This window comes from Pongo abelii, chromosome 6 (assembly GCF_028885655.2).
Source record: "Pongo abelii isolate AG06213 chromosome 6, NHGRI_mPonAbe1-v2.0_pri, whole genome shotgun sequence".
Classification (NCBI taxonomy): domain Eukaryota; kingdom Metazoa; phylum Chordata; class Mammalia; order Primates; family Hominidae; genus Pongo; species Pongo abelii.
In genome coordinates this window covers 24,773,046-24,798,466 of record NC_071991.2, presented here as the reverse complement: position 1 = coordinate 24,798,466, position 25,421 = coordinate 24,773,046, and the positions used below count along the sequence as shown (strand labels likewise).

At 40.8% G+C, this 25,421-nt stretch overlaps 3 long non-coding RNA genes and 2 pseudogenes across 8 annotated transcripts in view; 2 read left to right on the top strand and 3 right to left on the bottom strand.

The window, feature by feature from the left end:
- Positions 1,951–2,822, top strand: PONPYGV1R-PS1849 (vomeronasal 1 receptor ponPygV1R-ps1849 pseudogene; annotated as a pseudogene).
- LOC129060695 (tricarboxylate transport protein, mitochondrial-like) lies at positions 4,992–6,581 on the bottom strand (annotated as a pseudogene).
- A 1,133-nt stretch (positions 6,582–7,714) lies between these two features.
- On the bottom strand, positions 7,715–10,687 carry LOC134761752 (uncharacterized). Its single transcript, XR_010140829.1, has 3 exons — positions 10,540–10,687; positions 9,117–9,403; positions 7,715–7,885 (listed from the first exon to the last, which is right to left on the bottom strand). It is a non-coding gene; the product is annotated as an uncharacterized LOC134761752 (long non-coding RNA).
- Positions 9,783–25,421, top strand: part of LOC129060295 (uncharacterized) — a 31,477-nt gene continuing 15,838 nt past the window's right edge. For 2 of the 6 annotated variants that reach the window (XR_008526881.1, XR_008526884.1), the window contains exons 1-4: positions 9,797–10,375; positions 11,427–11,590; positions 20,762–20,913; positions 23,181–23,290. This is a non-coding gene — a long non-coding RNA (uncharacterized LOC129060295). Of the gene's footprint in view, positions 10,376–10,756; positions 10,850–11,426; positions 11,591–20,761; positions 20,914–23,180; positions 23,291–25,421 lie in introns of those variants that run through there. The other 4 variants (XR_008526885.1, XR_008526886.1, XR_008526880.1 and 1 more) reach the window with 4 other exon arrangements.
- Positions 19,838–25,421, bottom strand: part of LOC129060294 (uncharacterized) — a 34,100-nt gene continuing 28,516 nt past the window's right edge. Inside the window, exon 11 of the long non-coding RNA XR_008526874.2 lies at positions 19,838–20,492. This is a non-coding gene — a long non-coding RNA (uncharacterized LOC129060294). The remainder of the gene's footprint in view (positions 20,493–25,421) is intronic.

Here is a 25,421-nt window from a genome sequence, read left to right as displayed (position 1 = left end):
ATTGTCTCCCAACAGAGTACAACACGCCCTTAAGATACAGAAATATTGGGACAACCAGTATAAAAAACACTGTGAAGCTTTCTCAAATAATTAAAATAGAATTGCCATATTCTCCAGCAATTTCACTTCCAGATATATAACCAAAGAAGATAAAATTAGTATCTAGAAGAGACATCTGCACTCCTATATTCATTCCGGAATTATTTACAATGACTGAGACATGCAAACAATCTAGGTATCCATTAATAGATGAATGGATAATTATGGAATATTTATATAATGGAATATTATTCACCCATAAAAAAGAGAATTCTGCCATTTGCAACAATATGAATGAAACTAGAGGACATTAGGTCAAGTGAAATAAGTTAGACACAAAATGACAAATACTGTTTGATTTCACTCATATATGAAGCCAAAAATTCAAAGTCATAGAAACAGAGTGTCCACATGCAGAACCTGAACCCCTTCAGCTTCCAGTCTGACATCTATGCCAATGTGGTTCCTAGGGGGTGATGGGTGAAAGAAATGAAGACATGTTGACCAAAAGTGGAAAGTTTTAGGTATGAAATAAACAAGTTCTGGTGATTTAATGTATAGCATGGATGTTCATGAATGTTGTCTTAGGCTATCCTTAATTCTGTAATAAAATACTTCAGAATAGGTAATTTATACAGAGTCTAAACTTAGTTCTCACAGTTATGGAGGCTGAGAAGTCCAAGACCAGGGCACCAGCAGGTACACATAATCGTACCTGCTAATTACATTAATTGTCAAATTAACTATATATATATATATATATATCTCAAACACTATATATATATGTATGTATTGGAGCATCACATTTTAACCCTATATTCTTTTTATGAAAACGTTTGTCTTGCACAACTTTATTCTCTCTTTCCCTCCTAGTTTGGGTACTAATGATTAAATCTACATATGTTACAAACACAACAATATGTTTTTATAGTTATCTGCTTATATAATTTTATTTGTTTGAAATAAGCCAAAATAAGAAAAAAGAGCACTTGTATATTTACAGGTTTGTTTTGTTAAACCTCTTATTATTCATTGCATATTTTAATCCTTCAGTTTTACTAATTTTTTTTTAAATCTTTGTGGATACAAGTTATTATCTGGACAGATTTTCTTAGCCCAATATATCTTTTCTTGAACCCACCTTCTCTGTGATGTTATTGGCAAATAAGTTTCTTTATGTTATAGCACTGAAGATCCCATTACAAACAATATTACACAGTTGCTTTTGCCAATCAGTTGATATGAGAAAAAATATTTCTTACATTGCTTTAAATATTTGTTACATTTACTAGTCCTTGTTGTCTTTTTTGGGCATTGAAATTATCTGGAATTACTTACATTCAGCCCGAAAACTTATTTTTATTCTTTCTCAAATGATTTGTCTGCTATAAAAAATTGCCTCAGTTTTTATTTATCTGAAATGTCTTTTTTTAAATTTTTTTAAGTGATAGTTTTTCTGAGGATAAAATTTTTAGTGGACAGTTTTTTGTCTTTGAGCACTGAAATATATATATTCTTAGAAGTTGAAAAGCTTTTAAGAAGAAAAAAAATTCAAGACCTGAGAACGTTCAGTGATTTGAGAAATTCAGAAAGGAAGGAAATGCTTCCTAAGGAGTGAGCCACAAGTACTGTATGGGTATAGATAATGTGCACCCTACATAGGTGTGATTGTGGATGTGTGGATATTTATGTATAACTTATTTGTTGTAAAATAAAATGTTCAGGCTATATTTTAAAGAATTTATATGAGACAGTCTGGGTTAATCAAGATAAATGGGTAAAATTAAAATGATAAGGTTGGTAATAATATTGACCACACAATAAATAATACTGATGATAGGATATCTGTTGTTTTTATCAGAAATATAAAATATGATTCCTCTTCACCATTAAGATGACCATGTTTCACTTATGATACTATTAAAAACTGCCCTTTTTTTCCAAGCTGATATTAGACTCATAGCCAACACCTTCCTCCTTTTCTTCTGTATCTTCACACTCCCTCTGGATTGCAGGCCTAAGCCCACTGACATCACCTGTCACCTGGACCTTGTCCACTTAATGATGCTCCTCACTATGAGCTTCTTGGCATCTCCAGACCTGTCTGAGTCACTGTATTTTCCGAATGATTTCAAGTGTAAGGTATTCTTCTACATGCATAGAGGGATGAGGGCTCTCCATCTGCACCACCTGCCTCCGGAGTGTGCTCCAGGCTGTCACCATTACCCCCAGCACCTCCTGGTTGGCAAGAATTAAACAGAAATTCACACTTTGCATCTTTCACTTCTTGGGGTTCTCAGTTTGTCTCTCAGTAGTAACCTGCCCTCCTCCACTGTGGCCTCTTCTAGTGTGGCCAAGACCAATGTGCTAAGTATCAGTAAATACTCTTCACTTTCTTACATAAGCCACATCATCAGGAGCCTGTCTCTCATGCTGCCATTGCTTATAGATGTCTTCTTTGTAGCAGTCATGTTGCTCTCAAGGGCGTATGTGGTAATTCTTTTGACCAGACATCAGAGACAATCCCAGTACCTTCCTAGCACCAACCTCTCTGCAAAAGCCTCCCCAGAGAAAAGGGCCACCCAGACCATTCCAATGCTGGTTAGTTGCTTTGTGGTCATGTACTGGGTGGACCTTATCGTCTCATCATCCTCAACCCTGTTATGGGCTTATGACTCAGTCATCATGGGTGTCCAGATGCTTATGGGCAATTTCTATCTGTTAGTCCTTTTATGCTAATTAGTTCTGATAATAGAATAGTCAAAATTTTGCATAATGTGTGATATAAATATCATAGGTGATTAATGAGTTATGAAAATAATTATCTGAAAAACAGATTTTGACATCAGATTATTCAAGAAACAGATGATTTGATATATAATTTTATTACACTTTTATTTCATCTAAATACTTTTGAAACCTATGCTGCCAAGAACTTGGTGGTTTCTTTAGTTTAGAGTCCACCATCAGAGTCCTCTGTGTCCACAAGTTTTTTTGTATTTAATTTTGACTCTCTAAACTTTATATAAGACAACTTTTCTATCTTCTTGAAGTGTACACTTAAGATGCTCCTGTTGGTAAATAAAACTTTTTTTTTTCTTTTACTTTTGAAGATAATTTAGTTTACCCTTATTTATTAAAAATATGCTAGGTATGTATCCTATCATAGGTCGAACAATAATTTTTTAGCATTTTTTTTTTTTGGAGATGGAGTCTGGTTCTGTTGCCCAGGCTGGAGTGCAGTGAGTGGCGTGATCTCGGCTCATTGCAAGCTCCGCCTCCCGGGTTCACGCCGTTCTCCTGCCTCAGCCTCCTGAGTAGCTGGGACTACAGGCGCCCGCCACCACGCCTGGCTAATTTTTTGTATTTGTAGTGGAGACAGGGTTTCACCGTGTTAGCCAGGATGATCTCGATCTCCTGACCTCGTGATCCGTCCGCCTTGGCCTCACAAACCGCTGGGATTACAGGCGCGAAGCCACCGAGCCCCACCCCAATAATTTTTCAGCACTCTTAATATTTCCTTCTCAGTTTTCTGGCTCTGCCTGGGATGTGGAGATTTTACTCTCACCTGTGTAGATTCTCTCTCTCGCATGGCTTTTAATGTTCTTCCTTCTCTTTGGTGTTATGCAGTTTGAATTATTGTGTTGGATATCTTTCTTTATTGCTTCTTTTTTTTTTTTTTGGAGACGGCGTCTTGCTCTTTCACCCAGGCTGGAGTGTAATGGCGCGATCTTGGCTCACTGCAACCTCCACCTCCAGGGTACAAGCAATTCTCCTGCCTCAGCCTCCAGAGTAGCTGGGATCACAGGCGCTCACCACCACGCCCGGCTATTTTTTTTGTATTTTTAGTAGAGATGGGGTTTCACCATGTTGCCCAGGCTGGTCTCCACCTCCCGACCTCAAATGATCCGCCCATCTTGGCCTCCCAAAGTGCTGGGATTACAGGCATAAACACAGTTTATGTGATACCAAATTTCTTCCAACTCGGCCAGGCGCAGTGGCTCACACCTGTATTCCCAGCACTTTGGGAGGCAGAGGCAGGCGGATCACTTGAGTCCAGGAGTTCCAGACCAGCCTGGCCAACATGGTGAAACCCCATCTCTACTAAAAATACAAAAATTAGCTGGGCATGGTGGTGCGTGCCTGTAATCCCAGCTACTCAGGAGGCTGAAGCAGGAGAATCACTTGAACCTGGTAGGCAGAGGTTGCGGTGAGCCGAGATCGCGCCGCTGCACTCCAGCCTGGGCAACAGAGCAAGACTGTCTCAAAAAAAAAAATCTTCTAACGCTTTTTCCTCGTACCTTATTTTCTTCTGTGCTTCATACTTGTTATTTACATTTTATTTTTTGCAATAGGGTCCGGCTTATTCTTTTTTGGCAGGGTGATCCTGAGGGTGGTGTGTGTCACCCTCTCCTGGGCAGAGGGAGGGCCGGTGGGCCAGTTAAACCAATGGTGGGAGAAGCGCTGGTGGGGGGCGGGATTTGGCAGTCAGGGGTGTAACCCCGAGAATGCGGTGAAACCAGGCCGAGGCCCAGAGGCAGCTGCGGTAGGCCAAGGCAGGGTGGAAGGCAGTGGACTGGGACCGGGTCAGGGCGACAGTGCCAAGGACCCAGGCCACACGGGCACCCTGGGAGGCAGGGCGCAGTGTCACATGACGCAGAACATGAATCACAGGCCCAGGGCTCACAGTAAGCACATGGACAAGTGGGCACAGACTCACAGGCCAGATGGACCTCCAGCCACAGCCGGGCCAGACGTGTGGACACAGGGGCAGTGTCACATTCAGACCACGGGGAGACATGGCACTAGGGGACGCATGGACTTGATGCCACAATGCACACGGCAGGCCACAGAGCTCGAGGGACGTGGGCAGGGGCCTTTTGGCATTTCTGCACTGGAATCATGTGAGACAAGGGTGGCGGCCGGCTCTGGAGGTGCCTGCAGCGGTCCCCTCACGGCTCCTCCAGGCTTAGTCCGTCTTCCACACTGTTGAGCAGCTTCCCCACCTCATGGTAGAGGATAAACACTGTTACCATTATCCTTGGTAACATCCAGGCAGACCCGGCCCAGGTAGGGGACAGTGCGGTTGGAGAAGGCCTTGAGCCCCTCCTTCCTTAGGATCTGCAGCCACAGGCCCCTGTGTTCCGCTTTTGTGTGCCTCCAGGCCCCGCATCCGGGTCTCGATCCCGGCAGAGGAGCGTTTCCCAAGTCACTGGCTGCGCCTGCAATGGCCCCGAAGACCCCAGCGACCAGCGGGTCCATGGGCTTGCTGGGGTTGTCCCTTCGGTACCAGCGGTGCAGGGAGGTCAGGAGAAGAAGCGGATGGCCTGGTTCCAGCCCTGCTTCAGCGCGGGGGCCGTGAGGCCCCGGTGAGTCTCCTTGTTCCCGCACGGTCTCCCTAACCCGATGGGAGACTCCTCTGCACTGGAGGTCTGTGCCTTGATGAACTTCACTTTGATGGTGTCCATGGGACATACGACCACCACGGCCTCGGCCACGCGGCACTCCGGCGCACCGCAGCCTGAGCTGCTATCAGGCCGTCCCTGGACATCCCGCGTGTGGCTGCTGAGGAACCGGAACGTGCGGGACCCGGGGCCGCCTTGGGGACTGAGCGGCAGAGTAGGGACCGGAGTGCGAGTTGCCGGCGCGGGACACGGTAGCCGCGACTGTGCGCACGCGAGATCCATGCGCGGTGCCTGGCAGGTAAGAAGGCTTGTCTGGCTGCCGCTATGACCTCCCGCGCTCCGTGGGGAACTCACACGGATTTCGATGCCGCGGGCCAGGGCACCTGCTGGGGTCGCCTTCCCCGGAGCCTCCGCTGGGCCTTCTGGGACGCGGCGCGGCCATGGCGGGCGGAAGGCGGGCGCCAGGTGTGGTCTGAGGTCCCAGCCTCCTGAACTCCGTGCTGGGACCTTAATTTGGTTTTAACACAAATAAATATCTCAATAAAAATAAAAAGGGATGTCTTGGCTTCTAATTTTTGATAAAAGCAATAGCATATGTTGTATAGGATAGTGCATTGGGGTAAATGGGTTTTTTATTATTTTTATTTTTTCCTCAGCACACTGACATTGAAAGGGGACAGTTTTTAGGTTATTGATGAGCAGTTTTCCCTCAGATAGGCCTTAGTGTAGGGGTTTCTGGTCATGTAGATGAGAGGTAGGCTGGGATTAAAAGTCGTTATGGCAGTAATAACCTTCTGAGAACCAGAAAATTCAAATCCCTCTCATGATACTTTGCTAATATCTCCCGCGTTTGCTGTGCCTTCCCTTTGTGCCTCTTCCCACACGTGGTTTCTTGCACTTGGCCCAGCTATATTCCACTGTTCTTTTGACTCCATGCTTCTTAACCTGGTGGCAGTGATGAGGGAGTGAGGAGATCTCTAACGTTCTGAGGAAGCCTCAGACTTAGCACTGTGAACTAGGGTGTGCGGTTACTGACCTTTGAAGAGTTCCCTGCCCCTCCTGTACATGCAATGCCAGGACAAGAGCACATTCCTGTCCTTCCTTGTCCATGGTAGGGGAAACATGCTTCTTCTCCATGCTCTTAACTCCCAGTTGAAGTGGGCCTTGAACAGTGCCCTGTAAATTAATGGTTTCTTTTCTTTATGGGAGATGCATCTGTGCAGAAATGCGGGTGTTGGCATTGTTTCTCTATCCTCAGTTCCGTTTCTCCCCAGTGCCCTCTGGCTCAGGTTTGGATGCTCTTTCTCTGCAGATTAGGCCTCGTGTTATATAGAGATGTGAGGGCTGTGTCTCCAGAGTTGCAGTAGTGGATGGGATAGTGGTCCCTCCCCATCAGCACTGTGTGGGAGCATCCTCAGGATTCTACCCCATCTTCCCTGACAGGCCTTGTAGGCTTCCTAGAAAAATTATACACAACGGTGTAAACCCTATGTCTGTAGACTCCAGGGTTTCTCATTCTCCTCACCCTTCCACACACAGCCACCAGGAACTAGTTCAAAAGTTCTGGCTTAATTTTACCAGTTTACATGGTCTTCAGTGTGCACTTAAAAGCCTGGGAACTGGCTTCATTTTACCAGTTTACATGGTCTTCAGCGTGCACTTAAAAGCCTGGGACCTGGCTTCTGCATCCCCTGTTACTGGGTTTGTAGTCTGTCCTGTGACCTCAGTTCTCTAAAGGGCTCAGGAGAAACCATCCATTCATTTGCAGTTTCTCCAGGGTTTTTGTTTGTTTGTTTAGTGTGTAGGAGCAACTCTTTGTCACATCTCTACATCTACAAACTTAACTCAGAAACTAATGTTTTTAAATATATTTCTTTTCTGTCATACTTTTGGTGCTCCTCTATCTATGCTAATTGTTCTTCAGTATTTTTTTTATATTTGTATGTCTTTATTTTAAAACCAGGTTTAATTCCTTCTTAATCTAATTCGTAACTTTTCTTTCATTTATTTCCACATGTAACTTTCTTTTCAGACATTTAAAGTATTGTTGTGTGCTTCGAGTGGAGGAGGTCAGATTATAATTGACATTTGTTCTTGACTACTGGACATATCACTTTAGCCCTGATTGCAGTTATACCTGAAGCCAGATCTACCCTTAACATGTATTTATTTTACTATTCAATAAATATTAACTTATCATGAATGGTATATATTGTTAGAGTTGTGGTTTATGGACCTGAATAGACAAGAAAATAAAAACCAAATTACATGGCTTCAGAGGGGTATAATTTTTTATTAAGTTTTTGGTTAATTAAAACATTTTTGTCTTTCTGTGATTTGCAACCTTGAGTGATTGCCTTGAAATAGGAACCAGAGTTAAAACTGAAGTAGTAGGTGTTGGTGAGATTTTGATGGCTAAGAGCATCAGGCTCATTTTGTAACTGAAAGGGAAATAAAATAACAACACATTACCAGTTCCATCTGACCACAATGCATTTGAAATAATCACCATGGCAACCCACGACTTGTATTTCAGAAGAGAAGAATTGGAAATAAAAAGACCAAGCATAAAGCTGACCCAGTCCAACATGGATCTTTGTCTTTAAAACATATCTGCAATACTCATGTAGGCAGTGTGTAAATAACTTGTCAGAAATTATCTTTTATGCCAATGTTCTTCTTGAATTTTCAGGATTTTGTTTCTCCAGTAGTAAGTGTGTTACTGAGCAAAAGGGGCTTTCTATCCAAAACACTAGAACTCAAAACTGTGACACTGGGTTTTTCTTTTTAAGAAAAAAAAAAAGGCTTCTTATTATAATTTTTGTTTATATTATAATTATGTAATTGTAATTTTATTATGTTTATTATAATTTTATTTCAGTATCATTTAGAGTACAAGTGGTTTTTGGTTACATGGATGACTTATATAGCGGTGAATTCTGAGATTTTAGTGCACCTGTCACCTGAGTAGTTTATATTGTACCAAATAGGTAGTTTTTTCATCTTTCATCCACCTCCCACCCTCTGCTTCTGAGTCTCCAAAGTCCATTATATCACTCTGTATGCCTTTGCATATGTATAGCTTAGCTCCCACTTATAAGTGAAAAATAATAGTATTTGATTTTCCATTCCTGAGCTATTTCACTTAAAATAATGGCCTCACATCCCCTGCTCTGAAATTAACAGCCAGCAGGGGTGTCCTTAGTATCAAAACAAGTGGGCCACACAAAGCCCTCGAGGTCTCCAGGAACCCGGGTCCATGGGGTGAAGCCCTGCAAGGGCCAGATGGGCTGGGTGGAAAAGCTGACCAAGTCTTCCTTCCAGCCAAATCTGGAAGTCCCCTTGCCTGGAGCAGTGTTCCTGGTACCCACGCCTCTGTGGGCATCCCTCAGCACAAAGACCTTCTCCAAGGGGGATGGCCCAGCCCTTCTAGGGCAACCAGCCCAGCTCCAGAAGCCCATGGGTCATCCCCACCCTCACCTGATTGAGCTGCCCCTGAGGCTAAGGCCCAGCAGCATGAAGGGACTTCCACAGAAACCAGGGCAGTAGGCTGCTCTCTGGCGGCACTGGGGGCTCAGGGTCTGGCTAGCCTGTCCCTGGCTCAGGACACATGCCTGGAAATTAGGGTTTTCTCCTCTGCTCTTAGCATCTCCTGGGTAAACCAATAATTACCCTCCTTCATGTCTCAAAATTCACATCCATGTAAAAGGTGCTGGTGAGGGTGACATTTCCAGGAAGCCACAGCCCATGTCACCCCCCTGCAAAGCTGTGGCCTTGTCCGTGGGCAGGTCAGGCGGCAGAGTTCTCCCAAAAGCGAGTGAACTGGCGCTCTGGCTGGAGAGCGCAGGGCAGCAGCACAATTGACAGCGTCTGGGACCTCAGGCCATTTACATGGCAGCTTAGGAAAGCCGATGGCTCCCTGGGCTGGAGGAGGCGCGATGCTCTGGAGGGAAACCAAGCTGAACAGCAGGTGGTGGGGTGAGGCTGAGACCCGCCCGATTTGGGCAAAAGCGAGGTGCACTTCGCAGCGTCATACCCGCCTCACTGCCCAGCCCACACCTGCCCCTCAAGTCCCTCTCCGGACTCACTCCCCTTAGTCAGGGGTGGCACAGAATCAGTGGCCAGCATAGGTTTGGAAACAGAGAGGTCCACACGGCTTGCCCCTTCCTCCGGGGATGCGCACCACCACTGAGCCCGGCGCTTGCTGGGACTGTAGGTTGATAGCCCCGCGACGGATGGCCGAAAACGATTAAGAAACTACTCCTCCCAGAATGCCTGGCGAGGCGCGCTCCCCGCTGCCCCTTCCTCCGGGTATTCGCACCAACCCCCCCTACTCCCGTTGCATGCTGGGATTGTACTTTCGCAGCCCTGCGACAACATCCAGAAGCGGTTAAGAAACTACTCCTCCCAAGGCGGGCAGATCACGAAGTAAGGAGATCGAGACCATCCTGGCTAACACGGTGAAACCTCGTCTCTACTAAAAATACAAAAAATTAGCCAGGCGTGGTGGCGGGCGCCTGTAGTCCCAGCTACTCGGGAGGCTGAAGCAGGAGAATGGTAGGAACCCGGGAGGCGGAGCTTGCAGTCAGCCGAGATCGCGCCACTGCACTCCAGCTTGGGTGACAGAGCGCGAGACTCCGTCTCAAAAAAAAAAAAAAAAAAAAAAGAAAAAAAAGAAAAGAAACTACTCCTCCCAGTATACCTGGCGAGGCGCGGAACGCGCTACCCCTCCCTCCAGGTATCCTCACCAACCCCACTCCCGTTGTATGCTGGGATTGTAGGCGATCAACGGCCGGAAGCGGCTTAGACTACTCCTGCCAGCATGCCCGGCAGGAGCGCACCGCGCCATGTCTCCCTCTAGGGATCCGCACCGCCCGCAATCCTGTTTCGTGTTGGGATTGTAGTCCTGCAAGCCTACCACTAATAGCTGGGTGAGGATAAGAGACTACAGTTTCCCCCATTCCCAGCAAAGGCCCCTCCTCCACCGAGCTCCTCCAGGCTTCCAGTGCAGTTCCGCCGTGCGGAGGGAAGCTTTGCTATTCACAAACCTCTCCTGCCCGCGAGGAGACGGCTTGGACGGGGAGGCTGATCTCACCTTGTAATTGTGACACGGTGTCTCCCCAACGTGCCGGCTTCATGACTTGTGCCCAAAGTTTGATTTCCCGTAGACCAGGCCAAGAGTCTCTCACAGCCTCCGCAGCAGAGTTGCCATGGTAACGCTTGTCCGCCTCAGTAGCCGGCTCGACCCCGCCCCTTTCCCCTCTGAGGGGCCGCTCCTTTTAGCCCCGCCCTCCGGTTGTCCCTCCCCTGGCCACTCCCGTTCAGACATGCGCAGTGCTGCCCTTTGGTACCTCGCGGGAAGCTCCCTCGTGAGTGTCCGAAACAGTTTACTGCCTCATGTGAAGGTACCCAGTCTCTGGTAACCTGGCACTTCCCTTTTGAAAACCACCTTTTTTTTTTCTGTCTCTCTGGGCTGCCACGAATCCCCCTGTGCTCCCCAGATGCACCTGTTGGACCCCGGGCTGGCTGCATGGCCCACGCCTGGGTCAGGCCTCGGGCAGGGATGCTCCTGCCACTGTGATAAAGATGAGAAAATGTCCCAGGGGAAAGGCCTGACCCTGCTGCATCCAGTCAGGAAACTGCCATGGGGAAGGGACCCCCTAAACTACTTTGCGAGCCACATCCACCAGTTCTCTGTCCCCCACCCAGGCTGGTTCCCAGGCCTTGGGGTCCTAGTGTGGACCTCCCGGCCGTAATTAACGCAGGTGCAGGGCCAGAGAGGCGCCTTGGTCCCTCCCAACATATAAGGGAAGTTTGCGTGGTGAGGTTTGGATAGTGTCTTTGTTTTTGCCCTGAAATAGGGTGCCTTGGAAAAATGTTTATCCCTTTTTAAATACTCCCTGTGGAACCACTTTTAAGACTTTGCCGGTGGAAGTTAACAGTGATCACTTTTTGAATCCATTTTTCCATTTGCTTTTTTAGATTAACCCGTAAGTACTCCACACTACACGTTTCTGAAACTGGGGTAGGCACAGTGTCAGTTCTGTGCAGGGCGGACGCAGCAGGACAGAATTTCCCTGGGCATACTTCTGGAACATCTATTTTACTGCAAGATTTTGAAGAAACAAATTTAATTGATTTCCAAGGTAAGAAATTAAACCTTGAAAAATAGACTAAAGAGTCATCTGCGCCTGACATATCAGACTTTCGGCAGGAAGAAAACTCTTAAGGAGAGTATATTGTCCATTATTATAAATAGTGAAAATGAGAAATCATAGCAAGTCCCTTGAAAACCCTGCCCTGCCAGTTTTCTAATAGGTCCTTGGTATGGTTTTGAAGTGTGTTCACATTTTGAATATGCAAATTTGGGGTTTTGACCAAGCTTTGCAAGTTTTCAGCTATGAGTTGTTTATTTGTTTTTGTATCATATTTAATTTTTCTGTCTCTCCCTCTCCTTCTCGGACTCAGTCATTCCACAGGTCTCCAAGGCTCTTCTTTTTCTTCAAACTTATTTCACTCTTCAGATTGGATGACTTCCATTGCTGTCTTCTGTTTCTGCTCTGTTTATAAACTCAAAGGTCTTTTTAATTTTTCATTTTATTATCTTTCTATTCCATTCTTTTTATCATTTCCATTTCTCTGCTAAGGCTCCACATGAGTTAATTCATTATGAGGATATATTCCTTTACCCCCATGCACATACTTATAATAGCTGCTCTCAAATCCTTGTCTGCTGATTACATCGTCTTGGACATCTTAGAAATAGCTCCTGCTGCCTGCCTTTTATCTTGTGTATAGATTACATTTTAACGTTTCTTCACGCATTTCATGAATTTTAATATTGTGTACTAGAAATTATAAATAGTATTTATAGAGACTCTAAATTCTGTTGTATTCTTTTGAAAAGCATTGTTGTTATTTGAAGAGGGGTTAATCTGACTGGATTCATACAGCAATGCCTACCTCCCCTACAGTGGACACAGTTGAAATCCTCATTCAGTTACCACACACACATGCATATATTGTATATAGTTGTTCATTTCCATGTAACTATATATAATATTTAACCAGATTTTATCACTGTTACCTGTGAGAGTGTTCAACAAGCTACTCTAGCATTACTGAAAGTCAGAACCTCAGTTTTGTTTGCTTATTGGATTTTATATAAATGAGATTATATATTATGGATACTTTTACATCTACTTTTCTTTTATGTGTTTTTTTGTGATATTCATCCTTGCTGTTGCAAATACCTATAGTTTGTTCATTCTAAAAAGCATTTTTTACACTGTGGTAAAATATACATAAAATTAACCATTTGCACCATTTTTAAGTATGAAGTATGGAGGAATTAAATACATTCATATTGTTTTTCAATCACCGTCCCAATCCATAGAGAACATTTTTTATCTTGCAAAACTGAGTCTCTGTGCTCATTAAACAATAGTTCCCAGTTGCCCTCCATCTAGCCCCTTGGAACCACTCTTCTACTTTGTTTTCCTATGAGTTTAATTACCCTAAGTACCTCATGTGAGTGGAATCATACAGTATTTATCATTTTGTGACTGGTTTATTTTACTTAGCACAATGTCCTTAAGGTTTATCCATGTTGTACTATGTGTCAGAATTTCCGTACTTTTGCTAAGTGAATAATATTCCACTGTATGTAAAAACCACATTTTGTTTATTTATTCATTGATGTTGATGATTCAAACAGTACTTGGGTTGCTTTCTCCTTTTGGCTATCGGGAACAGTGCTGCTAGGAACCTAGGTGTATGTATATCTCTTTGTGTGCCTGCTTTCATATGTTTTGAGTATATTCCAGAAGTGAGATTGCTAGATCATGAGGTAATTGTATGTGTAACGTTTTTAGGGACAACCATACTGTTTTCCATAGCAGATGCAGCATTGTACATGCCCACCTGTAGTTTCCTAGTGTTCTAATCACGCCACATCCTCACCAACACTGTTATTTTCTATTTTTTTGATAGTAACTATCCTAATGGGTGTGAGGTAGTATCTCATTATAGGTAAGATTTGCATTTGCTGATGAGTAGTTGTCTTATCTTTTTATGTTTGTCAGTTTACATCTTCTTTAGAGAAATATCTGTTCAAGTCCTTTGCCCATTTTTGAATCAAGCAGTTTGTTTCTTTATTGTTGAATTATAGGAGTGCTTTATGTAGTGGGATATTAATCTCTTATCAGATATGTGATTTTTGTGATTGCAAATATTTTCACCCAGGCTGTGCACTGCCTTTTGACATTGTTGATACTATCCTTTAATGTGTAAAACTTTTTTTTTCCATAAAGTCCAATTTGTCTATTTCTTCTCTTGTTGCTTGTTGTTTGGTTTTCTATTCCTAAAATCATTGCCAAATCTAATGTTACGTTATTTTCTACCCATAATTTATTCAAAAATTTTATAGTTTAAGCCTTTGCGTTTAGGTCTTTTATCCATTTTTATTTTTTACATGTAAGGTAAAGGTCCAACTTCATCCTTTTGCATGTGGATATCCAATTTCCCCAGCACCAATTGTTATAAAGACAGCCCTTTATCCATTGAATGGTCTTTGCATCCCTATGGAAAATCATCTGATAATATAAATGAGCTCTCTATACTGTTTCACTTGTCCATATGTGCGTCTCTATGGCAGTACCCCACTATTTTGGAACTTTGTAGTAAGTTTTAGATTGAGTAAGTGGGGTTTTCTTTTTCAAGATTCTTTTGACTCTTCAGGGTCCCTTGAAAGTCCATATGAACTTCAGGCAGGATTTTTCTATTTCTGCAAAAAAGTCATTGGGGTTTTTACCTTCTTGGTTACTCCCCACATATTTTATTCTTTTTGATGCTATTGTAAATGGGTTTGTTTGCTTAGTCTCCTTTTCAGATTATGTATTATTATGATATAGAAACACAAGTGATTTTTGTATGTTGATTTTATACACTGCTACTCTGCTGAAATTAGTTGTAATACTTTTTGTGTGGATTTGTGAAATCTCTAGGTTTTTCTACATAAAATTATATTATCTGTAGGCAGGGGTAATTTTACCTCTGCCTTTCCAATCTGGATACAGTTTGTTTCTTTTTAATTCTTAATTGTTCTGTCTAGAACTTCCATTACTATGTGGAATAGAAGTGGCAAAAGCAGGAACCTTTGCCTTGTTCTTGAGCTTAGAGGAGAATCTTTTCTGTCTTTCGCCCTGGATTATGTTGTTTGCTGTGGGTTTTTAATATGTGGATTTCACAATGCTGGTGTTCTCATTTTTAAATTCTTAATTTGTTGAGTGTTTTTACCCTGAAAAGATTTAGAATTTTATAAAATACTTTTCTTCCTGCATCCATGAGGTAATCATTTTTTCCTTTCATTTTGTTAATGTGTATGCATTGATCAATTTTCATATGTTAAAAATTCATATGCTAAGGCATCCTTGCATTCTAAGAATAAATCCCACTTGGTCATGTTGGGATCATCTTTCTTACATGCTGCTGAATTTGGTTAGCTAGTATTTTGTTGAGTTTTGCATCAGTGTTCATAAGGGATAATTTGTAGTTTCCTGTAGTGTCTTTTTCTGGCTTTGGTATAGGGTAATGCTGGCATCATGGAATAAGTTTGGAACTAATCTCTCCTTTTCGATTTTTTGGAAGAGTTTGAAAAGGATTTCTGTTCTTTCTAAATGTTTGGTAGAATTAACTAGTGAAGCCATCAGGTCAAGGGCTTTTCTTTGTCAGCAGGTTTTTTATTTCTGATGTGATTTCCTCATTAGTTATGGACCTATTGAGATCCATATTCTTTCTATTCTTGGTCAGCAAGTCTTGGCAGTTTTTCAATACCTAAGAATTTGTCCATTTTATCTAGGTTGCCCAGTTTTTTGTCATACGGTTGTTCACAGTACGCTCTTTAAAACATTTTGTTTTTTAGAATCAGTAGTAATGTCCCCATTTCATTTCTCATTCTACTGTTTTGAGTATACTGTCTTTATTTTTCCTTAGTGTGGCTAAAAGTTTGTGAATTTGTTAACCTTTTTGAAGAACCAAGAACCAACTTTTGGTTTTGTTGGTTTTCCCTGTTTTTTTCTGGTCTCTATTTTATTTATCTCTAGTAGGATCTTGATTATTTTCTTCTTTCTGCTTATTTCGTGCATAGCTTATTCTTCTTCTCATTCATTAGGTCATAAAGTTAGATTATTGATTTGAGACCCTTTTTAAATGTGCTTATAGCTGTAAATTTCTGATCTTGACACTGCTTTTGCTGCATCCCATAACTTTTGGTATGTTATATTTTCATTTTCCATCCTAAGTATTTTTTAATTTCCCTTGAGATCTTTTTCTTTTACTTATTGGTTGTTTAAGAGTGTGTGGTTTATCTTTTACAACTTTGTGAGGGTTTTAGTTTTCCTTCTGTTATTGACTTAATTTGTGACCTAACATAACAGTCCACCCTGGAGAATGCCCATGTGTACTTGAGAAGAGTGTGTATTCTCTTGTTGTTGAGCTCTAGAGTATCCTGTATGTCTATATCTGTTAAATCTAGTTGGTTTGTTGTGTTATTCAAGCCATTTATTTCCTAGCTTATCTTCTGTCTGGTGATTATGTTCATTACAGAGAGTAGAGTATTAACATCTTCAACTATTGTTTTAGATTGTTGACTTCTCTCTTCAATTCTGTTAATTTGTGCTTTATATATTTTAATGGTCTGTTATTAGGTACATGCATGCTTATAATGTTTATATATTCTTGCTAAAGGAACCCTTTTTGAGTACATAATGCCTTTGTTTTCTTTTGTAACATTTTTCAATTCAAAGTCTATTTTGTCCAATATTAATATAGCCAACCCAAATCTCTTCTGCTTATTATTTGTATGAAATATCTGTTTTCCTCTTTTCAGTTTCAACCTAGCTGTGTCTTTCAATCTTATGGGAGTGTTGTACAAACATGACACTTGGATCATGTTTTTTAGTCTGTTCTGTTCATCTCTGCCTTTTAATTGGATAGTTCATTTACATTTAAAATAATTATTCATAAGTAGCCTTCTGTCATTCTGCTATTTGTTTTCTGTATACCTTATATCTTTTTGTTTTACATTTTCTACAATATTTTCTTCTTTTGTGTCGGGTTGTTTTTTTTAGTGGAACATTTTAACTTTTGATTTTCCTTTGTGTATATTCTATAGCTTCTTTTTTGTGATGACCATCATGGTGATGACATTTAACATCTGAATTTATTTAATTGCTGCATAGTACTATATTCAATTATATGAACATAGTATAATTTTTAAATCTCTTCTACTTTTGATAGTCATCATTGGGATATTTAATATAATTTAGTTTTCAGGTAAGTATTGAGTGTACATTGAGTGGAATGTACAGAGTTCCATGTATCCTCTCCCCACACCCAGCTTCTCCTCTATTATTAACACCTTACAGTAAAGTGGCATATTTGTTACTCTTAATGAACTAATATAGAAAAGTTACTATTAACTAAAATCTAAAGTTTGCATTTGAATTCATGTTTTCTGTTTTACATTCTGTGGATTTTGACAAATGCATAATGACATGACACGTATCCATCATTGTGTTATATAGAATAGTTTTATTGTCTTAAAATATCCACTGTATCCCACCTATTCATCTTCCCTTTTTCACCCCAAACTTTTGGAAAGCGCAGATCTGCTTACTGTGTCCATGGTTTTGCCTTTTACAGAATGTTATATAGTTGGAATCCTATAGTATGTAGCCTTTTCAGACTGTCTTCTTTCACAGCCGTATGTATTTAAGGTTCTTCATGTCTTTTCAAGCCTTGACAGCTCATTTTCTTTTATCAGTGAAAAATGTTCTGTTGTATGGTTTCACCACAGCTAGTTTATTTACTTACCTATTAAGAACATTATTTACCTATTGAAGAACATCTTGGTTGGTTCCATGTTTTGGCAGTTATGTATAAAACTGCTCTAAACAGTCACCTGCAGTGTTTTGTGTGGATGAAAGTTTTCACCTCTTTTGGATTAAGGCTAAAGAGTGTGATTGATGGATTTTATGTAAGTGTATATTTAGCTCTGTAAGAAACCAGCAAACTGTCTTCCAAACTGGTCATAGGACTTTGCATTTTCACTAGCAATAAATGAGAGCTCTTTTTACTCTACATCCTCACCAGGATTTAGTGTAGTCAGTGTTTTGGATTTTAGCCATTCTAATATGTGTGTGGTAGTATGCCATTGTTATTTTCAATTTCCCAATGACATAGCTGTTGAGCACATTTTCATATGCTTATTTGCCATGCTTATATGTTCTTTAGTAAGGTATCTGTATCTTTTGCCATTTTATAATTGGGTTGTTCATTTCTTATTCTTGAATTTTAAGAGTTCTGCGGTTTTTTGCACATTTTTGATAGCAGTCTTTTATCAGTTATGTGTTTTGCAAATATTTTCTCCCATTCTGCGGCGGTTTGTCTTTTTATTTTTTTAAGAGTGTCTTTGGCAGTGCAGAAATGTTATTTTTAATATGGTTCAACTTAGCAATGTTTCCTTTCATGGATCATGTTTTGTTTTGTTTTTGTTTTTTTTTTTTTTGAGACGGAGTCTCGCTTTGTTCCCCAGGCTGGAGTGCAGTGGTGTGATCTCAGCTCACACTGCAACCTCCGCCTCCCAGGTTCAAGTGATTCTCCTGCCTCAGCCTCCCAAGTAGCTGAGACTACAGGCACATGCCACCATGTCCAGCTAATTTTTGTATTTTTAGTAGAAACAAGGTTTCACCATGTTGGCCAGGATGGTCTCGCTCTCTTGACCTCATGATCAGCCCACCTTGACCTCCCAAACTGCTGGGATTACAGGCGTGAGCTACCGTGCCTGCCGTTTTTGGTGTTTTATCAAAGGAGCAAAATCTGAGGTAATTAAGATTCTGCTCTTTGTTATCTTCTAGGAGTTTTGTGGGTTTTCCTCTCATATAGGTCTATGATCCATTCTAAGTAATTTTTGTGAAAGTTGTCGGGTCTGGGTTTAGGGTTTTTTTTCTTTTTTTCTCTTGCATGTGGATGGTCAATTGTCCCAATACTGTTTGTTGAAAAATTATTCTTTCTCAGTTGAATTGCCTTTGTCTTTCCTCAAAGATAAGCTGACTATATTTTTATGGGTCAATATCTGAGCTTTCTCTTTTGTTTCATTGGTCTGTTTCTCTATAATTTTTTACCAATACCATGTTGTTTTGATTCCTGTAGCTTTATAGTAGTACTTACAGTTGGGTAGTGTCATTCCTGTAACTGTTCTTTTAAAATACTTTCTTGGTTCTTCTGAGTCTTTTGCCTTTCCATATAAACTTTAGAATCAGTTTATCAATATCCACAAACTAACTCTGTGGAATTTTGATTGGGATTGCATTGAATATGTAGATGTAGTTGGGAAGTACTGACATTTTAACAATGTTGAATCCTTCTTTTGTTATCTTTGTAACTAAGAATTTCACTGTTATTGGTGCTAGTGTAAATGTCACTGAATTTTTAAATTTCAAATTCTAATTACATTGCTGATATATAGGGCAGTAATTGACATTTGTATATTAATCTTATATTGTGCAAAGTTGCTATAATTGCTTATTAAAATTGGTTATTCTAAGATTCTGTTTTGTCATCTTTTTGTATTTCTCCATAGGCAATTATATCATCTGTGTAAAAAGACAGTTTTATTTCTTCCTTCCCAATCTATGTACCTTTTCTATTCTTGTCCTATTGCATTACCTAGGGCTTTAGTACAATGTTATATAGGAATGGTGAGAGGAGACATCTTTGCCTTGCTCCTGATCTTAGCAGGAAGGAATCTAGTGTTTCAACATTCAGTATGAGGTTAGATGCAGGTTTTTATAGACATTATTTATGAAATTGAGGAAGTTTTTCTCTATTTCCAGTTTGCAGAGAGGTTTTCTCATGAATGGGTTTTGGATATTGTCAAATGATTTTTCTGAATGTATTGATAAGATCTTATCTTTTTTAAACTTAATATGATGAACTAAGATGAACTAATTTTTTTAAAGATAGAGTCTTGCTATAGTTTGCTGAGAATGATGGTTTCCAGCTTCATCCATGTCCCTACAAAGGACAAAAACCAAGCACCACATGTTCTCACTCATAGGTGGGAATTGAACAATGAGAACACTTGGACACAGGAAGGGGAACATCACACACCGGGGCCTGTTGTGAGTTGGGGCGGGGAGAGGGATAGCATTGGGAGATATACCTAATGTAAATGACAAGTTAATGGGTGCAGCACACCAACATGGCACATGTATACATATGTAACAAACCTGCACGTTGTGCACATGTACCCTAGAACTTAAAGTATAATAATAAAAAAAAATAGAGTCTTGCTATGTTGCCTAGGTTTATCTTGAACTCCTGCCCTCAAGTGATCCTCCCTCCTTGGCTTCCTGCTGCATTAGGATTACAGGTATGAGCCACCACACTTAGTCTAATTTATTTTCAAATGTTGAACCAGCCTGGCATGCCTGTAATAAATCTCACCGGGTTGTAGTATATAATTCTTTTATTTTTTACATTTTTGGACTTAATTTCTTAATATTTGGGTGAGGACTTTTGCATCTTTGTTTATGTGAGATATTGTTCTTTATTTTTTTTTCTTGTCTTGTCTAAATTTGGCATTATGGTAATTCTGGCCCCATGGAATGAGTCTGAAAATATTCACTCTGCTTCTGTTTTCTGGAGGAGATTGTAGAGAGTTGGAATAATTTCTCTTAAATATTTGCATAAATATACTAGTTATCTCATCTGAGCCTGGTACTTTCTGTTTGGTAAGATTATTTATAATTGACCCAATTTCTTTAATAGATGTAGTACTATTCAAATTATCTATTTCTTATTGTGTGAGTTCTGGTAGGTTTCTTTCAAGGAATTTGTCTGTTTCATTTAGGTTATGAAATTTGTGGGCACAGAGTGGTTTATAATGTTTCTTTATTATTCTTTAATTCTTCATTGGATCAGTAATGATAGATCCTCTTTCATTTCTGGAATTAACACTGTGTCTTCTCTCTTCTTCAACTGAAACTAAAAAGGAACATTTTAAAAAGTGAAAGCTATTTTTGATAAACTATCGAATTTCCCATGAACAAGCATTCTGATAGGAAATCATAGTTTCTTTCCTACAACTGTCCGTGAAAAAATACAATGGTTGGCAGAAAAGAAAAGAAATAGGATAGACCATAAATTTACTAGAGAAGAAAAAAAAAATAATTCCCAGAATTAAATTGTCGGCCAGTTTGAAAGCAGGTAAAATGTAGGTGCATTATCCCTACTCTTTCTGAATAATTTTACAGCCCTCTGCAACAGGAGCTTCTGTCACTGCAGAACCAGAGTCACCTGTGGAAAGTCCTTGCTGAAGCCATCTCCCTGTCCACCTGTCCCTCAGGCCCAGGGGTCATGAGTCTTTTCTCCAATAAGTCATTCAGTTGGCTGGCAGCAAACCCTGGTAAGATTCTGCATGGCAGCTACTTTTTATCTTAGATGTTAACAGAAACTCATGATGAAAAGTCTTCAAGACCTAAATGCCCAAGTCCCTTACTGTATCATTTTGAGTATTAGGAAATCAGTCGGAGGTCTTTTCAGCATCTATGAAATCACAATGCAAAAATAGCCCCAGCTTCATACGGCTGATTCTTGGTATCTCTGTTCTTCAAAGTAGGGTAAGCAAGATGCCACAAAAGGCAGGCCGAATGCAGCATTATCCTCACTCCAACAACAGAACTATCACTCTTTAAGTAACCCAGCGGGTCTTTAAGATAAAGAAATTATAAAACTTAAGGAAAAACTTATCTTGAGAGGAAAAATTTTACAAATCAGAGGAAAATCTTCTAGAACTTTGCATCATATAACAAATAAATTATATGTCCTATTTTCCTCTGAGTACATCATACTTTTAATTTTTAGCTTGAAAACACCAGTTGCTTAAAAAACACAGAGACACAAAACAAAATCCCAGAAACGTAGAATTATTTTTTAAGCTGATAAAGGAGTAACACACCACTGACTTCTCAGGGAAAAGCTTTCAAGCAAAGCAGTCATTTCTGGTGGGGATTATAGAAGAGGGAGTTCTCATGGTGAAATGGTGGAACTAATCCAGAACAATCCAGATTTTTAGTATTGACAAAGGGATTTAATCAGTTGCCCAGGAATACTCACTTGGAAATCAAACTTCCATCATTATTCTTGGAAGCATTTCTGGAATTTTCCCTTTGGAAACAAGTTTTTATCTTCAAAAATACCAGACAATAGAAGAAAAGAAATAAAAAAGGAGGCAGAGGAAGATGAATCTTGCTTAGGCAGGGACTGAAAGGGAATTAGTGCCCATAGGCCACCTTTTTCAGAGCCCACTGTGTGATGGCTTTCCCCAGGACCACACGTGTCCCGCTGAACAAGAAGAGTCCGCAGGGACCTTCACCTTATCCCTCCCCAACATCAAAACCAAAATGGAACAACCTACCATAAGAATACAAGTATATATCACAACTTCCATTACATTTATAGCATGCAGAGTAACTAACTGCAAATTCAAACAGCAGAAAAACAAATCTACTTGCCTCCTGGCTACAGCCTTACTCTTTTAAGAGAATGTGGTCTATGCTTTCTAATCCCATCACCAAGGATAACCACAGGTTAGTGTGGCATAGAACCACCTCCATGCAGAGGTAAATATGCATTTATTTTTATAAAATAAGAATCATACTCTGTACTTTTATACCATAATTTTAGAATATAACAGTTCTGATCATTTTATAATTATTTGAAACAACCTCTGTACCTATATAACATTAAATCAAAAGAACATTTCATAATTTTTCCATTTTCCTATTGGACATTGAGTTTGCTCTCATGAAGTTTATATTTGTGTGATGATTTGGGGAAAGTTTCTCAGCCTCGCTAGATTGAAAACCTTGTGATGGTGGTCACTGTTTTATTCTTTTTTTTTTTTTTTTTTTTTTGAGACAGAGTCTTGCTCCATTGCCCAGGCTGGAGTTGGTCGGCTCACTGCATCCTCTACCTCCCAGGTTTAAGCGATTCTCCTGCCTCAGCCTCCTGAGAAGCTGGGATTACAGGCACATGCCACTACGCCCAGCTAATTTTTGTATTTTTAGTAGAGACGGGGTATCACCATGTTGGCCAGGCTGGTCTCGAACTCCTGACCTCAGGTGCTCCACCTGCCTTGGCCTCCCAAAGTGCTAGGATTACAGGTGTGAGCCACCATGCCCAGCCCTATTCTTATTTCATAAAACTACCTGAAACATATCAGGTAGATTGCAGCATCTGTTTGAATGAATCAATCAATCTCTCCTTCAAATCTTGGCTAAAATCCGCCTCATCCACAAAAGTTCCTGACCCTCACTTCAATCATGAACCTCTTTCTCTTCTATAATTTCCCCCTGTAGCTGTTTTTTTTTGCAACTTCCTGGCAGGAAAAAGAGGAAACATGCTATTTATTGAGCACTATTCTGAGTCAGGTATTTATTGAGCACTATTCTGAGTCAGGGACTGTGGTAAATACATTCAAGAAGAAGGTCAGCATCAGAAGGGCTTTACATCAGTCTAGACAATGTGCCCCAGAGGGTCCTTGATTGAACATTTGGTGACAGGCATGTTGGGCTTGTGCTCTAGTCTGAGGTACAGCTCTTATGGCACAGACTGACCCTGGATCAATTATGGCTCAAGTCCCACCTGGAGATCTCTGTTTCCCATGTCTAGGTTTCTCAAGGAGGACAGAAGCTCAGAGCACCCTGCACTTTGGGATCAGCCATAGGAGCTGCTCCCTGGATGGGGAGATGGGAGCTAGCAGCTCACAATGGGGTCACAAGGTAAGTTCCAAACAGCTCTGTCACAGAGAGTGTCAGCAGATCTTTGTGACATCAATTGCAAAGAAAGGGAGCATGTGAAGGAGAAAGCCCTGAGTGATGTCACAACTCATTTCTGGGCAAAGGGAGAAGAAATTAGCACCCTGAGGCCCTTCTGCCTTATTAACCCATTGCCCATTGCACTTATTCTCAGGGGCTCCTGCCAAAAGTAGAGACATTATTCCACCTCCACCTCCTCAAATTATAAGCCAGAAATATGAGTGAGTTATCATTCAAGTTATATCCTTTTCTTCCTCCTTAAATGATATTTTCACCACTAATAAATTTACCAAAATTGTGCTTCACATGTGTAATACAGAAGAAACAGGGCTTCAACACTGAGTTAATGAAAAACAACTTAGGACATTTATTTTTCTTCACACCATAAATTTTGAAGAGCTTTTACATTATGCTGTGTGTGTTACAACATTATATGCTTAAGCAGTCAAGCAAGTATCTCATATCTGAATTCGAAAGCTTTAGAGTGTTGACAAAGAAGATGTACGTACGTACGTGATGCTGCTGGCCTAAGACAGGCCACTGCTGCTGCACACAGAGCAATTGTATGTTAACAACTGCTGTGCTAGGGGCGTGTCCCCTGAAATTAGTGTCGCTAGCATGGAGTTTAAAATATTTATGAGTCCCAGACGTGGCATCACGGTATTTAACTATTATTACATTAGTTACTTTTAGTCACTGTTTTATTACAACATTTTAATGTACATTTGTTCACAGTATAAAGAAACTAAAGTTTTTTGTTTTGTTTTGTTTTGTTTTTTGCTTTGTTTCTGTTTTCGTTTTTAACTTTTATGGTTGTGTGTCCATGGACCCCTACAAGGGGTCTCTGTTTGATCTCATTTCTGTGCTGGTGATATCTAGGAGTCTGATAATATGGGGCATGTTATAATATACCTTTTAAAATGAAGAAAAAGTGGTTACATATAGATTCTCCTACATCAAAAAAAGGCACAAGACCTGGCAGGTTTCTTTGGGTTATGAGAAACCAATTCCTAGTTTGAGTGATAACCTGGCCCATTCAATGAATGTAATGAAAAGCTGCTACTTTTAAACGGAGCACAGAATAATAGAAGGCCCTGCAAAAAGTCCAGAGTGCAATGCAAGCTACTTTGCCACTTGTGCCATATGACTGCAGATGCAATGGTTTTTGAGGTGTGACTGGGAGACAGGAATGCTGTTGTATCTTTGATAGGTTGGTATACATAAAGCCTGGTGTAGGTCCTTATAATTTTGGAGCAGAGCCTTAAAATCTTCTGCAGATAATTCTTTCTTCTTCTTCTTCTTCTTTTTTTTTTTTTTTGAAACAGTGTCTGGCTCTGTCAACTAGGCTAGAGTTCAGTGGCATAATCATGGGTCACTGCAGCCTCAACTTCCTAAGTGCATGCTATCCTCCAGCCTCAGCCTCTTGAGTAGCTGAGACTACAGGTGCATGCCACCACATTCCATGGATTTTAAATTTTTTGTACATATGGGGTCTTGCTGTGTGTGCCCAAGCTGGTCTCAAAATCCTTGCCTCAAGCAGTCCTCCTGCCATAACCTCCCAAAGTGGTGGGATTACATTTGTGAGCCAACACAATTAGCATTGCCTTTTGAAACTATTGTAAATGGAATTGTTTCTTCATGTCATGTTGAGATTGTTCATTGCGAGTGTATAGAAATTCTCTTAATATTTTTATATTTATTTTAAATCATGCAATCTTACTTAACTCATTTATTATAGTGGGTGTTTGTGAATTTTCTTTTTTTTTTGAGATGGGAGTTTCGCTCTTGTTGCCCAAGCTAGAGCGCAATGGTGTGATCCTGGCTCACTGCAACCTCCGCCTCCTGGGTTCAAGCAATTCTCCTGCCTCAGCCTCCCGAGTAGCTGGGATTATAGGTGTGCATTACCACGCCTGGCTAATTTTTTGTATTTTTAGTAGAAACGGGGCTTCACGATGTTAGCCAGGCTGGTCTCGAACTTCTGACCTCAGGTGATCTGCCCGCCCCGGGCCTCCCAAAGTGCTGGGATTATAGGCGTGAGCCACCACACCTGGCCGAATTTTCTAGAAATTTTTATATACAGGATGTCATCTGAATG